The 16,906-nt window shown below is 44.8% G+C and overlaps 2 protein-coding genes across 4 annotated transcripts in view; one reads left to right on the top strand and one right to left on the bottom strand.

Annotated features, from left to right (window-relative positions):
• Positions 1-2,981, bottom strand: part of GEN1 (GEN1 Holliday junction 5' flap endonuclease) — a 119,167-nt gene extending 116,186 nt beyond the window's left edge. Inside the window, exon 1 of one of the 3 annotated variants that reach the window (XM_033937261.1) lies at positions 2,036-2,981. The gene's annotated coding sequence lies outside the window, so the exon portion shown is untranslated. The remainder of the gene's footprint in view (positions 1-2,035) is intronic. The other 2 variants (XM_033937260.1, XM_033937262.1) reach the window with 2 other exon arrangements.
• The window catches only part of SMC6 (structural maintenance of chromosomes 6), a 295,141-nt gene continuing 281,054 nt past the window's right edge, over positions 2,820-16,906 (top strand). The window contains 1 exon segment of the mRNA XM_033937259.1: positions 2,820-3,044. The gene's annotated coding sequence lies outside the window, so the exon portion shown is untranslated.

Genomic DNA, 16,906 nt, shown 5'->3' with positions numbered 1-16,906 from the left:
AAAAAAAACCTACAGGGAGTAGTGATTAACAAATTGGATTCAACTACATTCTTTGGGGCCCACAATATGAAGAAACCTTACAGATATGAAATCTAAGTGCAAGATGCCATAGTTCAGTGCTTTTGTTCCACCACAGGCTCAGAATAATTGACTATAGCAACTGAATTTCCAGAATGTGTTAAAAAATTGGATCTTATGTATGCCACCTTAAAAGATCTGGCTTTTATCTATCTTAGTAGAGCTAGACAGAGTTGCCTAACCTGCAATTTCCAAGGAAATCCAGAGGATTCAGCTTTTACCCATGTTGGTAGAGCTGGATCCTCCAGAAGCTGCAGGTTTGATAGTTCTAATAAGATGGATTTAAAAAAACATATCTTAAAGTGGAATAGATCAGATTTGGTAGATTCAGCTTTTATCTCTTTCCAGAAATCTCTTTGCCATTAGTGATGATAGATTGGGCTTTTTCATTCCCTTTGAGCTAATATTTCCCCACTGTGTGGAAACAGATTGAATTAACACAATTAATCCAATCTGTGTGGAAACAGGTTGGATTAATTGTGGGGCCATCTGAAATCCATAACTCATACATGCCAACTCCTTTAGGCCATAGGCACCAGCTCTATGGGTGCTTCAGCACCCCCAATACAGAGCAAACTCCTTGACTGTGTCCAAGAATGGATAATTTTTTTAATTGGTTTAAGTGCACCTCCCCCCACCTCACCTCAATATTTAGAAAAATTAGCTCCCATGCTTTAGGTAGTGTTGTGTACAGTTCCAGTTTAACTACCGTGTTTCCCCGAAAATAAACCCTAGTCACCGGCGGCAGCAGCGCTTCCCTCCCCCCCCCCCCCGCCAATCCTTCCATCTCTCCCTCTCATGCGAGCCAAAATACCTGGAAACAATTGGCAGCATCGGCAGCACAGGCTGCATTGTGGCCTGCCCTTCTTAGGCCCGGCCATTCCGTGCCGCGTTGCTAATGACATCATCATTGATGTGGCAGGGGAACGCTCAGACGTGAGAAGGGCAGGTTATGATGCAGCCTTTGCTGCCGACACTGCCATTTGTTTCCAGGTATTTCAGCTCACAGTCGGGTTTCGGATGGGAGAGATGAAAGGGTCAGGGGGGGAGAGATAGAAGCTTCAAAGGTTCTGCTGTAAAAGGGATGGGAGGGATAGACGCTGCAAGGATTCTACTGCACAGGGGGATGAGATGGATAGAAGCTGCAAGGGTTCTGCTGCACAGGGGGATGGGAGGGAAGGAGAGATAGAAAGATATTGTACAAGGGGATGGGTGAGAGGGGAGGAAAGCTGCTGCACATGTGGGGGAGAGAAAGGAAATAGGAAGAATTGGGGTGGAGGAGAGGAAGGGAGAGATGATAATTGTACATGAAAAAAAAATAAGACCTAGTGCCTTTTTTGGGCCCAAAATTAAAATAAGACAGTGTCTTATTTTTAAGGAAACACGGTATTTTAAAAACTATATAGTGGAAATAGAGAAAGGCATCCAAAATAACAAAGGAATGGAATGGGTTCCCTATGAAAGAATACCAAAAACAAAGAATGGATGGAAATCTCAAAATAGTAAATGACAGATACAAAAACAGGTTTCTGTACACAACTGTAATTGTATAATTTATAATCAATAGGAAAAGACCTCAGATGCCTGCGCCACATAAAATATGAATTTACAAAGTGGCGCAGGCATCTGAGGTCTTTTCCTCTAGATTATAAATTATACAATTGCAGTTGTTTACAGAAACCTGTTTCTGTGTCTGTCATTCCCATGAAAGAAGGAAAAACAGCTTAGAGAAGGGCTGGCTAAAGTGGGTCATGAATGATAGAGATCTGTAACTTCATGAGTGAGTTAGAACACATAAATAAGGAACCATTGTTTACTTCATAGTACATTTTAAACAAATTTTTTTTAAAAAATACGACTTCACAAAATTATATGTTTTAATACTCCACAAATAAAAATAATTATGGAAAATATCATATATATGAGCCTTTATTGGATATTTTAAAGATTCGGATACCTTAAGGCTTTTCAAGACCATCTTTTCTTCAAGCTACTTTTGGGCTACAACCCCCTTTAAAATCTGGCTAGAGCATAGGAGCCAGTTTCATGGGTGCTTATTTCTTGGGTGAGCAAATTTCTTGACTGTGTCCAGGCGAGACAATTTATATTGGGTTTAACACACCCAGTCATTTTGAGAAGTTCGCTTCCATGGGTTAGAGATCCCCAATCCAACCCCATCTCTAATCCGCAGCAGAGAAAGAAGCTGGGAAAAGCCCAGAAAGATGTTAGAATTATGTTTAAGAGCTATAACAAATGCCTGCACTAAACGATTTGCTTTCGAGTTACATGACGGAGTCTGCTGCACAAACCTTAGGACACGCGAGACCTCTCGGTTTCGATAGTCCAAAAGAGCTCACCCGAAAAGAAAGCAACAAGAATTATAATTATCCGGGCTCAAATAATAAGCAAAGCAAAGTCTATCACAGAAAACTCCGAGATACCTCGCTCATACATTTAAACTTCCCGCTGGCGCTAAGTTCGGCCTCCAATCACAGCTACAAAGCGCGGACAACCCCAGGCAGCAAAAAAAAATTAGATCGACTTCGCTTTGTTGTTCCATAATCCCGAAGCAAAAAAACCTCCAGCCCAACTACCATATAAACTTCATTCTACTTTTGTTGGCTAATTCGGTAGCTGCCTTCCGCTAATTCACGTGTGAACGACGTCATTAGGAAACGCAACGAGCTCCCTTACTGTCATAATTGGGCGCCTCCAGAATTGTGTTAAGCGCAATAGTGGGCGTGCGCTCGGTAGCTGACGTCGGTTTGCGGCGCACAGAGAAGGGGGCGGAGACTGGGCTCGAGAAGAGCCGTGGCGGAAGTTTCGTTTTTAATTCTTCCTACGGATTATTGATTGCGTGCTTTTTAACGGCGGAACGTGCTCGTGCCCCCGTCGCTTTTGCGGCACCCAGGGTCATCCCCCACAGCTGGTGAGCATCTGTGCAACAAGAACAAACATAAGAACTGGTATGGTTTTTATCAGAGGTTTTTTTGAAAGCGCGGGAGTTTTGCTGGGCTCTGCTGGTGTTGGGATTTCTGCTGGGTCGGGTGTTCTGTAGTTATTAAGTCTGATATCTCTCAATTTTGGTATTGTCGGGGGACTGAGTATGCACGGGTAGGATAAAAACTTGCTTTGAAAAAATCTTGCAATGTATCTATGGCAAATTTAACCTGTACTGTATATTGGTATTGAATCGAGTTAGGGTAAAAACTTGTACTGAAAAACCTTGCTCTGTAACTATGGCAAATTGTAACCTGTATGTTATGTATGCTAACCTGTTCTGAGCTCTTCGGAGAGAACGGGGTAGAAAACGAATTAAATTAATTAATTAATTAAAACGCACACATGACACTGTAGTCTTTTCAGGCTGGCCTTGACTTTAATGCAATTGAATTGCTCCATGATTTAAGCTGGTTTAGAATACTGTTTGCATCTGCTTCTAAAGGTTTTCTCACCATTTCTTGTCTGTGGAGAAAACATGTGGTATGTATAGTCGTAACCCTTATTTCTAGAATCCGTGGATAATGAGAGTTGCAAAAGCAGCCTGTGGGATCTTGAAATCTTATGTTAATGAGCACTTTGAGGACTTATATTCCTAGAAAGAATCATGGAACAATTAGCAGCGCCTGTATCAATAGGTGTAATAGGTTATTCTTTAGAGCTGTGTCTCTACCATAAGATCTCTGACTCTATCATTAGAACTGATGATTTTCAACTCCATCCTTGCTTTCCTTAATCTAGGACAGCAAACTGACCTGATGTTGTGGGGGATAGTTGGTCATATTATAATTTTGAAGGGGATACTTCCTCGCCTTTTCCTCCTATGGGGGTGTTGATTAAAAAAAATAAAAACACCATCATAACTATCAGCATTCTTGTTTATCAAATAAGTAAGTTTTTAATAATTTCCTAAATGTAAAGTAAGAGTTGGCTTGAGCAATTAACGGGCCCATCCAGGAATTCATCTTCCCTGTCTGATACTCCAATGTCTTGTCCAAAAAAGTCTTGTAATGACAGGCCCTTGGGGTAGGGAAGATAAACATACCTGAATTTCTGGTACATTTTATTGAATAAAACAATTTCAAGTAAGATACCAGATAAGAGGGTAATAATCCAAAAAGTGCCTTATAACAAATACACCCAAACTTGAAAAACACTCTGGCCCCAAATGGCAGCCAGTGCAGTCTAGCATAAAAAGGACTAACATGATCATATTTTTTTAAGACCAAAAATCAAGCGGAGCGCAGCATTCTGAACTAATCGGAGTCTTAATAAAGTCTTTTTAAGTAAACCTAAATAAACAATATTACAATAATCCAAGGTAGATAATACAGTAGACTGGACCAGCAACCGAAAGGACTCCATATCAAAAAACTTCTTAATGGTTCTCAATTTCCACATTATTGCATAGCCTTTTTTAATTAACAATTCTGTATGCTTCCTAAATGTTAAACTAAGATCCAAAGTTATTCCCAAAATTTTCAGATTTGGCACTATCTCAAAGCTTTGACCTTTCAATTGAATAATTGTTTCCTGAATTTTTTCATTAGGGCTAGCTAGAAAAATCTTGGGGCTCCTTTTACAAAGGTACGTTAGAGCCTTAATGCACAGAATAGCGCGCGCTAGCCGCTACCGCCTCCTTTTAAGCAGACGGTAATTTTTTGACTAGTGCACATGCTAAAAATGCTAGTGCACCTTAGTAAAAGGAGCCCTTGTTTTTTTCAGGATTGAACTTCAACCTAACCTGTAACATCCACAATTCTATCTTTTTCAAAATATTAGAAATTTGAGTAATTAATTCATTCGAAATGGCCTTACAGGGTAATAATATGGTAATGTTAACTGCATATATTGTGGCCCACTGTAGTGCAGGACAGGACTTATAGCACAAACAGTGGAAACCACAATATAACACTCTGACGTGTAGCTCAAAATGGAGCCACCCTGCAAGACCGGATTCCAAGCAGGAATCAAAAACAAAACAAAGTCACCACAATTACCATTCAAAGAAATAATATCGTTTTATTCCTTCTTGTATCCAGGTAAGTAGTCTTTCAAAATAGCCGCTTAGCTTGTCAGAATGTTCTCAACAGCAGCACAAAGAAAAACAAAATAGCAAACCAAGCAAGCAAAACCCAGCATACAATAAAGTCCTTGCTTTACATTCAGCAATGTTGCAACCTCAGCTGTGTCTGAGGGTTTCAGCCAACCTCAGCACTAGCACTGACTGCTCCACAGCAGGCAGTTTCAAAAACCAAAAAAAAAAAAAAAACAGTTCAAGACACTTATCTCACAGTATTAGTGTTTCAAAGTTCTTCCAAGCCTCTGGCCAGTTCCACTCACTGCCAGGAAAAGGGGAGTGACAGGTTTTGCACACAAAAGTCCTTAATTTGACTTTCACAATTCCCTCCCAAGATATCAGCAAAACTTCACCCAAAAATCACTCCCTAGCTTGCAAACAAAATGTTCCCCACACAGTCCAGCACCAACAAACTCCACTCACTGTTTGGAGGTGAAGCAAAGTCCACCTGCATGGCTTCAGCAATCTCAGGAGCAAACTCTGTCAAACCTTCCTCAAATTCCATGGGCTGTTCTCCTGGAAACATTGGTTCCTCAGCTTGACCCGCTTCCAAAACTTCCATCGGAACTGGTTTGCTGCTCCTGCTTGGCTGAGGGGACTCCCTAGGGAGAAAAGGATTAAACCTCCTCCCTAGCTTGCTTCTCTGCCTGTTCTCTGGGACAGGTTTAAATACCTTAGGGCGACACCCTGCTTTGTCAGCCCTGGCAGTGTTCCAAGGCCCTCTTGGGCTCCCCCGGTGGTCAATGTCATTATTTAGCTCAGACACTACCTGTCCCTTCCCAATTCCTCTCCGGGATTTCTCTTCTGCTCCATTTTCTTTTTTTCTATCTGAGACCGGGGCAGGGAGGATACCTGGCTGGTCACATACCCCCTCCCTTAAACCTTGCTTATCCCTATAAGCATGAGTATTACCGGTGTTTTCGGGGATACGGGAAAGCACATCAACATTGGTGTTCAAACTGCCTGGACGGTGAACCACGGTGAATCTAAAAGTTTGCAGGGCTAAATACCACCGAGTGAGACGTGCATTATTATTTCTCATCGTGCCCAACCATTTCAAAGCAGCATGATAAGTAACTAAGGTAAATGGCCGTTCCTCAAGGTAGTGTATTAAGGTCTGCATCGCCCACTTAGCAGCCAGACATTCTAGTTCCACTACCGCATAGTTACTCTCATTAGGGTGTAACTTTCTGCTCAGGTATAAGACTGGATGTTCAACGCCCTGCTTCTCCTGACTGAGGATGGCCCCCAATCCACACCCTGAAGCATCTGTCTGTAGAGTAAATGGCTTATCAAAATCTACAGCAGTCAGGACTGGTTGTTTACAAAGACTTCCTTTTAAGTCCAGGAAGGCTTCCATACTACCAGACCCCCATGACAACTTGTCCGGACCATCCTTCCTCAGCATATTGGTTAACGGAGTGGCTCTAGTGGCAAAATCTGGAATAAATCTTCTATAATACCCTAGAAGACCCAGAAAACCCCGCAACTGTTTCTTCGAAGTTGGGCGAGGGTAGTCTTGGATACACTGGACCTTATCTACCAGCGGCTTAATCTGGCCCCGCCCTATTGTGTATCCTAAGTATTTGACTTCCTTCTGCCCTAGAAAACATTTTTTTGGGTTTATGGTAAATCCTGCCTTTCTGAGTGAGGTCAGTACTGCCGAAACATGTCTTAGATGTTGATCCCATGTGGAAGAGTAGATGACAATATCATCCAGGTAGGCTTCTGCATAGGCCTGGTGCCCCCTTAGGGCCTCATTAACTGCCCTTTCACAATTCGCAGCAGCCCCGTGAAGTCCGAAAGGCATCCGGGTAAATTGATAGAGTCCATAGGGTGTGCTAAAGGCTGTTTTGGGTTTGGCAGTATCTGTTAGAGGGATCTGCCAATATCCCTTGGTCAAGTCAATAGTAGATAAATATTGGGCCTGGCCAAGACGATCTAGCAGCTCATCAACCCGTGGCATGGGGAAAGCATCAAATTCCGAGATTTCATTGACTTGCCGAAAGTCAATACAAAAACGGGGGGACCCATCAGCCTTAGGGACGATCACGATCGGGCTGCACCAGGGACTCTGGGAGGGTTCAATGACTCCCAGTGTCAGCATTTCCTGTATTAACCCATTAATCAAATTTTTTTTTTCCTCCGACAACCGGTAGGGGTGAACCCTTATTATCTTTCCTGGGGTGGTTATAATGTCATGTGAAATCCGCCCCGTGTGACCTGGGATAGATGAAAAAACATCCGAGAATTTTCCCACCAGAGTCTGAACCTGCTGGGCCTGGGTCACCGTAAGGTCACTACCTATATTCACCTTCTCTTCACGACCTAGGTCTGCTATTTGGGGATCTAAGTCATCTTCCTGGCATCGCTGAGCAACTAAAGCCAAGGCTTCCCTATCCTTCCAAGGCTTTAGAAGGTTAATATGATAGGTCTGGAGGTGATTTTTCTCATCCTTTACCCTATAATTTACAGGCCCCAATTTTTCTACCACTGTGGCTGGCCCTTTCCACTGGGCCAAGAACTTGTGCGGGTCTGAGGGTACCAATATCAACACCCGTTCCCCAACTTGCAACTGACGCTGCTTGGCTCTCTTATCATAATATGTCTTTTGTTTACTTTGAACCCATTCCAAGTTGTCTTTACTTAACCCTGCTAGTTGGGCTAGTCTCTGTCTCAATTGAGCTAAATGCGACAATATATTCACTTCCGATTCCTCCGGAGGATCCCAGCCCTCCTTAACTACATCAAGCGGTCCCCTGGGTGTACGTCCAAACATCATCTCAAAGGTGCTAACCCCCAAAGAATCCTGTACCTTCTCTCTCGCTGCGAACAACACATACGGCAGAAACAAATCCCAATCTCTCATATCACCTTTTAACCCTTTTTTCAACATATGTTTCAAGGATTTGTTAAAGTTTTCCACCAGACCGTTTGCTTGGGGATGATAAGCAGATGTTCTTATGTGCCTAACCCCTAAATCCCTCAGGAACTCCTCCATCTCCTTGGATAGGAAATTACTTCCTTGATCTGATAAGATCTCCCTGGGAAACCCCATCATGCAAAATATATTCATTAATTCTTTCATCAATATTTTAGAGGTGGTTTTACATAGCGCAACGGCCCAGGGAAACCTTGTAGCCACATCCATTATTACGAAAATAAAGCTATACCCCCGTGGAGTCTTTTCTAAAGGACCCACTATATCCATTGCCCACCTCTTAAGGGGTTCACTCACCACCAAGATCTGCACCCGCGGCGGCTCCACCCGGGCCCTCGCCTATCTCTTAGGACCGACTGACCCATGTTCAACTGCTGTTCACATGGAAACATTGGTTCCTCAGCTTGACCCGCTTCCAAAACTTCCATCGGAACTGGTTTGCTGCTCCTGCTTGGCTGAGGGGACTCCCTAGGGAGAAAAGGATTAAACCTCCTCCCTAGCTTGCTTCTCTGCCTGTTCTCTGGGACAGGTTTAAATACCTTAGGGCGACACTCTGCTTTGTCAGCCCTGGCAGTGTTCCAAGGCCCTCTTGGGCTCCCCCGGTGGTCAATGTCATTATTTAGCTCAGACACTACCTGTCCCTTCCCAATTCCTCTCCGGGATTTCTCTTCTGCTCCATTTTCTTTTTTTCTATCTGAGACCGGGGCAGGGAGGATACCTGGCTGGTCACAATATATAAAACATTACATTTAAACTTTGAAGTAAATATGCCAAGGAAACTAAATACTGTATATGCTAAATAACGTAGGAGATAAAGGAGAACCCTGAGGAACTTCACATGAGTTCTGCCATGAAAAAGAGTATTTATCTTCAGTAAACACTTCATATGTTCTTTGTTTCAAGAACCCACTAAACCAGTTTTTTTACATTACTACTAATCCCAATTGAATCTAAGTAGCTTAACAGTAGATCAAGATCCACTAGATCAAAAGCGCTGCTAAGTTCAACATACTCGGCACATCATGGCTGAAATTTCTATAACCCTTCCAAAAAATACTCTGATGTCTGGTCACTGAAATACTACTCAACTGCTGCAGTCACCTCTGAATCAATTGAAAATTGTTTCCCTTTCAAACTCTTTTTAAGGTTTGGAAACAGAAAATAGTCAGATGGAGCAAGATCTGGTGAGTAGGGTGAATAGTCTCTGCACTGAAACCCCAAATGTGTCAAAATATCATTGTTTTACCAGCCTTGTGAGCAGGTGCATCATCTTGCAAAAAGAGAATGCCTTTCCACAGTTTCCATCTCCTTTTTTTTTTTTTTTCCTTTCAATGCTTCCTTTAATCAGCACAGCAAGTTACAGTAGTATTCTGCATTAACTGTTTGGCCCCTTGGAATATAGTCGGTCATTACCACACCTTTCTGATCACAAAACACTGCCAGTGTTCCCTCTAAGCGGGCGGGTGTTGTGAGCAAACTTTTTTCACTGTGAGCTAAAAATATCGGGCGCCAGCAAGTTATGAGCCAAATAAATATGTTGCTTTCTACCACAGAACTTCCTTACGTTTGTATGGAATCTATCCCCTTTCAACTTTAGAGAGTGCCCTCTCGTTCTCCCTGCCTTAGCTATTAAGTCTATTCCCTTCAGTACCTTGAATGTTTCTATCATGTCCCCTCTCAATCTCCTCTGCTCAAGGGAGAAGAGGCCCAGTTTCTCTAATCTTTCGCTGTACGGCAACTCCTCCAGCCCCTTAACCATTTTAGTTGCTCTTCTCTGGATCCTTTCGAGTAGTACCGTGTCCTTCTTAAAGTACCAGTGCTGGACGCAGTACTCCAGGTGAGGGCGTACCATGGCCCGGTACAGCAGGATGATAACCTTCTCTGTCTCTTCAGTCCAGCATCTGCCCCTTCCATTCACTGTCTGTCTTTCCCTGCCATCTCTCCTCCTGCCCCCCCCCACCCCCCAATTTGGTCTAGCATCCATCATCTTCCTTCTGTTCCCCTCATGGTCTGGCATCTCTATCCTTCCCTCCCCCCTGTGGTTTTTAGCATATCTCTCTTCTCATTTCCTCCACTCAGATCTGATCATTCTCTGCTCTCTCTTCCCTTTTCTTCTCTGGTCTTCCTTCTCTATTTTCTGCCTCCATCTAAATTAAATTCTTTCTTACTATTTAGTCCCGTTTCCCTCTTTTCACTGTGTCTACACACAGCTTGTCACCCCTTTCCCTCACCCCTCCATTATCTTACTATTTTCTTCCCCCTTTATTTATCTCCTCCTTCCATCCAGTATGTGTTCTTTCCCCACTTCCATTCAGCATCTGCTCTCCCTTCTCAACTGACATCCATCTGCCTTCTGCTCTCTCTCCCTTCTTCTCACTTCCATCATCTGTCCCCTTCTCTCTCTCTCTCATCTCCTCCATTCCATCATCTGCCCCTTCTCTCTCTCTCTCTCTCTCCCCCCCCCAACTTCCATCATCTGCCCCCCTTCCCCTCACCTTTGTGGGTCACTTTCTTTCCCCTGAGGGTGGCTCATGTCACAGGGGAAGCTTTGGCCGAGCAGAACCGCTTGATTGACAGTGGAACTTACTTGATTGATGTCGATGCTGGGGCCCGTTGCCGTTTGAAGGAAAAAAAAAAAGGTGGAAAAAAGGAACCTGTAAAGGCGAGAGGAAGGGAAACCTCCAGGACAGCTGCTTTTTGCCCTCCTTCAGCGGCCCAAGAGTTCAGACCAGCAGCGGCAGCTCTGTATGCTTTTAACTTCGGCACAGAGCTGCCCCTAATCAATAGTTTAGCGCGGTTTCATGAGGCAGCCTCGGGGCCTTTGATAGCCGGCCCGCTTCGATGATGCGATGTGGGCCGGCCTAGCAAAGGCCCCGAGGCTGCCTTATGAAACCGCACTAAACTATTGATTAGGGGCAGCTCTGTGCCGAAGTTAAAAGCATACACAGCTGCCGCTGCTGGTCTGGAGGTGCGGAGACAAGGCAGGAGGCAAACGCGGTGGAAGGCAGGAGTCCCGGCACAGCGACTGCAACAGGAAGTTGCAAGTCAGCTGACGCCGGCCTTTCGTTGCGGCGGGGACCGAATCCTTCGCGGACCGGTAAGATTTTGTTTGCGGACCGGCGGTTGAAGAACTGTGCTCTACACTGTGTGCGCTGTGACGAGAAACTTGTGCGCTGCGAGGTAATATTTTGAGCGCCAGCGCACCCCAGCGCAGCTTAGCGGGAACACTGGTTGACCTTTCCTGCTGATTTTTGGGTCTTGAATTTCCTTTGCTATGGACTGTTTTGTCTCAGGATCATAGTGGTGTAACCATGTTTCATCAACAATAACTAGTTGTTTCAAAAAGATGCCACCAGCTCATTGAAAATGCTACAAAATCAACTTGAAAGTGTTCACTCAATGTTGTTTCTCATTGGCATTCAACCATTTGAGTACCCACTTGGTTGACAGCTTCTGCATATCCAGCTGTGCATGGATTATACACCCAACATGGGATGGGATGCCGTGGAGATGGGTAATTTGCTGAGCAGAGCTTGCGTCACCTTCCCTATACTCAACCCTCGTTGCTGCACCCGCGCCTCGCCGGCCGATTTCTGACTAGACCTGACATGTCAAAATCTGGCCCGCCAGATGTCCACAAAACCCCAGCCAAGCTGGCCCGCTGGCAGACAGGCACAAACGCCGAGCGGACTAACTACAGCCCACTGTCCCGCCGTTGCCAGTGGCGACAGGGTGAGCAACAGACCGCAACCTCAGCCTCCCAGTGCTGGTGTGCTAGGTTGGAACCGCCGCCCTCCAAAGCCTCGGTCGCTTCAGAAGACAAGCCAAGAAGCGTGGGAACGTGTGCGAGACACCCGAAGGCACGAGCGCTTCACAATTGTGGACTGAGAAGTGATCCACAAAAGCAGAGTGACCGGGAACAGCCCGCCGTCGGCGTGCAGAGTCAGGAGGGCTGGCCCATATGCCAGCAAGAGCCACGCTGAGGTAGCATCAAGTGATGAGAAAAGACGTCAAAGTGCCCCATGAACACTTCGGAGGCTAGGCTGCTTGCAGAGGAACAGAAGGAAGCAAGATGGCTGCCTTGCATGTGCTAGGAAGGATGACCGGGGTCGTGCTGCCAGACCTCTGCAAGGCCAAGGGCCACACAAGAGGCCAGAGCCCCCTTCCCTATCCCTCATTCCCAAAAGTAGGGCCCTATTGTTTCTCCCGAACAAAAGATCAGCTTCACAGGTAGTCCTCCCTTTCCTTTATTCAAAAGATTTTCAGAGATACAAACTTCCCATAAACTGTGTCAGTCATACATGTTGGCTCATTCCAGCACAGACACGTCTCTTCCATCCATTTTGTCCACAGAGCCGACGCGGGGCTGGAGAGACCGCAATCCAACACTAAGGAGTCCTTTTATTAAGGTGCACATTTAGTGCACGCTAAATCTGTTAGCGTACCTTAATAAAAGGACCCCTAAGTATCTCGATAAAAAATTTGGCCCGCAACCCAGCCCATGCCCCAGATTTCAGCCCCCTATGTGATTGAGTTTGATATCCCTGGACTAGATGGACTAAGCAGAAAGGAATCCCCTAGCATGCTCAAACCCACAGATATTCCATCACCAACCATCCGCCTCTTCCCCTACCTCATCAGCCATGCAAAGACAGAAAGAAAGCTCTATGTCCTGCCTCCCCCCCTACAACCCCCCCCCAAGAAAAACAATCTGCTCTTGCGGCTTGCTGCTACTGCTTTCTTGCCTGCCCGAACCTCCAGGGACCTAACAAAGCCATGACTGACACAGATTTGACGTGCCACCCCGAGAGAAACAGTAAGGAAACTTAAAAGCCACGCTCTCTTCTTGAAATAAATGTACAAACCATACGGCTTGAAGAATGTGTAAATACACTTGTAAATAAAATGTTGTAAAGCGTGTATTTTTTAAAAAAATTTTTTTAGCAATTTCTTCAAAACAAAAATGGAAATTCTAAGAAACAATTCTTTTTGGCGCCGCAGAAGCTATTCTAAACAAGTAAAATTGTTTGGCCTTTTAGAGTAGAGAAAGAAGTATCTGGTGCACTTGATGAGAAGAGACCTCAAGATGCTTCCTACAATCATCTCTTCTTGCCCTCCCCTTTCCCTGCACCTCTGCTATGATGGACCCCGGCAACCGCCTTCCCCCTTCTTCGCCGCAGCACCAGCAGCTGCTGCAGGCGGCCTTCAACACTGATGGAGGGTGAGGGTTCTCTCCAGGAGTAATTAACATTCTGAAAAAAAGTTCCATGCCGGCATTTTCTCTTATGTTACATCCCCTTCCCTCAGGGTGTCTCTCCCACACTCCCTTTGCAATACAACCAAGGGCCCTACTTCGAGATTTGTACGGCTGACTTGCCTACACAGTACGGCACCAGCACTGCCCTATTTGCCGAAGGCCTGCATGTTTCCCTCTGGTCTCACCTTTAAAAGGTAATTATGGCAGCCTGCAGAGGATCGCCGATGCTGTAGTGAACTAGCAGGCTGCTGGTGGCCTCCACAGCACGTTCCCTCTGCCGTGGACCTGCCCCTTTATGTCAGAGAAAGGGCAGGACCGTGGCAGAGGGAACGTGCTGCGGAGGCTTCCGGCAGCCTGCTAGGTTCGCTACAGCACCGGAAATCCTCTGCAGGCTGCCATAATTACTTTTAAAGGCTGGTCCTGAACAAGCGGTTGTCACAATGCGGAAGATGACCTCTCTCGCTGGGTGCGGGAAGCAGTGGAGTTAAGGCCCCACCCGTTTTGAGGGCTCTGGCGGGATGGGGATTGCCATAGAGACGTTGGATCTGGACACCGCGGGGAGGAGGGGGAGACAGAAAAAGACCTTGAGGCGGACAGGAAAGCAGACTTGAACCAAAAGACAAGGCAGAATAAAGGGGATAGAGAGAGGAAACAGAGGAGAGAGCGATGCCAGGCCCTGGGGAGGAGGAAGACAAAGAGAGTGAGAGAGACAGAAAGACCTGGAACAAAGGTGGAGGACTCGAAATTTTAGCAGAAGGAAGATAGATATAGAGAGAAACCGGAAACAAAGGGGGCGGATGTTGGACTTGGGGGTGTATAGAGTAAAAGAAAAAGACTGCAGAGAGGTGGAAAGATTCTGGACAGGGAGGGAGGTAGGAAGGAAGGGGAGAGAGAGGCAGATAAAAACCTAGAAGAAAGAAGAACAAATGCTGGACATGGGGAAGGGGGTTGTAAGCAGAAGACAGAGAGAGAGAGCCTGGACCAAATGGGAAAGACAGGAAGCAGATGCTGGACTATGGGAGGCATAGACAGAGGGGGAGAGACCCTGAGGAAGAACAGAGAGATGCAAGATCATAATAGAGCAGGGAGAGAGAGAGATACATGTTGCTAATAGGGGTGGAGGAGAGAAGAAGAAAAGTTGGACATGGAGGGAGAGAGAGAGAGATGTTGGTTGGGGAAGGGAATGCAATCCAAAGGAGAGGAACCATGCAGGAGGCAGAAAGAAAAAAAAATGTTGGATGCACAGTCAGAAGGAAGTCCAACCAGAAACTAATTAAATCATCAGACAAGAAAGGTAGGAAAAATGATTTTATTTTCAATTTAGTGATCAAAATGTGTCAGTTTTGAGAATTTATAATCTGCTGTCTATATTTTGCACTATATTTGTCTATTTTTCTTTAGTTGTTACTGAGGAGACATTGCATATTTTAAAGTCATCTGCCTTGACCTCTGAAAAATAAAACAAATATAAACGATAAATTAACATTTTCTCTGCATACAGTGTGCTTTGTGTTGTTTTTTTTAATTTTGTGGTTACCATTATTGTGTAAGATATTGTGTGTAAATGAAAAATGAATGGCAGAAATTGCATTACAATTAACAATGGGGGTGGGGTCTGGGGCGGAGCTTGGGCTGGGGTACTTGGTTGGTGTTTGTTAGACTTAGGGGGTACTTGGCTTGAAAATGTTGAGAAGACTGGTCTAGTTGACTATGGAGTTCACACTGTAAGGGCCCCTTTTACAAAACCACAGTAGTGATTTTCCCATGGCAAATGCACCAAAGTCCATTCAATTCCTATGGGCTTCAGTGCATTTGCTGTGACAGAATTGCTATCACAGCTTTTTATAAGGAGCCCTAAGGTAAGAACTACAGTCTCTGTGCTAAGTCTTAAACAAAAACCAGATTGCCGGGGATTCAAAGCTTTAACTGATTCAACATGAGTACCACTCTCTCAAGTACGGTAGTTTTGAAAGAAATGGAAGGTTTGATACTGGTCAGTAGTTATTCGGAATAAGAGGATCTGCATTACTTTTATTCAAGGGTGGCTTAAATGCTACTGGAACACTGTCTACGTGTCAAACCTTAAAAAAGGAAGTCATATTGAGCATTGGAAAATAATTAACTAATAAAAATAACGCACATTTAATTTTCCTCACCACCAAATTTCCCCATCCCACCCGGCTATTTTTTCATGCCACCCAGCTGGAAAAAATTTCTGGGGAGAACACTGCTGTGAGCTTGTCTAAGATTTCCAGGACTGGTGCTATCTAGTCTTAACCTGACTTCCTGCTGAGAGAGTAAGGTAAACAACATTTTTAATCATCTTGCTTGTGTAATTAACAACTGCAGTGCAGAGATGAATTGAGAGAGAGCTGCATGAATACAAATGTAACTACAGTGTTATGCCGATTATTTGAACTCCAGTTATTCGGATGTCCAGTTATCTGGACAAGTCCTGGCATTTGTGTTTAAATTCAAAAGTACAGTAGTGTATGTTGTACTGTAATATACATACTAGAGACATATTATGTTGTTAAAGAAAAATACAGTATAGTTCAAAGATTATGTAGATTTGCAAAAAACTGTGTGCTAGGTATTGTATAGTACCTGTACTGCAGTGGTGTAGCTACGGGTGGGCTTGGGTTGACCTAGGGCCAGCTAGCAACAGCGACTCGCTCCCCTCCGTCAGTGACCCGGCATCCCCAGTGTACCTCAGAGGCTCCCGGCAGCTGCAGCAATTCATCCTTGCAGCCTATGCTGGCTAGAGAATGACACAGGGACAAAATTTTCCCATCCTTTCCCTGCGAGTTCTTTTCCTTTCCCTGCTCTGTTCTCGTCTGCATAAGCCTCAAACGCTTTAAAATCTTAAGTGTTCAATGCTTGTGCAATTAAGACAGAGCTTACAGGAATGGGACAGGATATGGCAGAGCTTACAGGAATGTGGGGACAGGATAGGGGATAGGAAAATTGAGTTCCTGCAGAGATGGGGAGAAATTTGTCCCTGTGTCATTCTCTAGTGCTGGCCTCTGCAAGCTCCTCTAGGAAATGATCTCAGTGAGAGGGTGATGTGACAGAGGAAAGACCTGCCTTTTCCTCTTTCTTCCAACACCTGTGAGGAGAGGTTTCTAAAGTACAGTACTGTGTTTCGTTCTAAAAACAAGAAAATTAAAATGCCAACAATGTGAAAAAGGGTTGTTTTGTCATTAAAAGACAAAATGGACATTGTGGAGTGTCGGGAAAAAAATTAGCAGAAGAATTTGGTTTAGGAACATGGGGCTAGATTCACTAAGCAAACCGATCGTGTACCGATCAGTTTGCGACCCCCTTTGCGACCCAATTTCCCTCCAAACTGATTCACTAACCTCGTGTACTGATCACCTCCGATCCGATTCTGATCCACGCATGCAAATGAGAGGAAACGGCATGTTTAATGCGGTTGATGTGAGTTATATGACTTACTTTTATATGATTTTATTTCAGCTGCTTTGAGAGACCTATACTGATTGGCCAGGAGGATGTGCATCCAAGATTTACCCGGGGCGGTACTTGG

Source organism: Geotrypetes seraphini, chromosome 3 (assembly GCF_902459505.1).
Source record: "Geotrypetes seraphini chromosome 3, aGeoSer1.1, whole genome shotgun sequence".
Lineage (NCBI taxonomy): Eukaryota > Metazoa > Chordata > Amphibia > Gymnophiona > Dermophiidae > Geotrypetes > Geotrypetes seraphini.
Note: the sequence above shows the minus strand (reverse complement) of the source record. Positions and strands in the feature narration are given on the sequence as shown.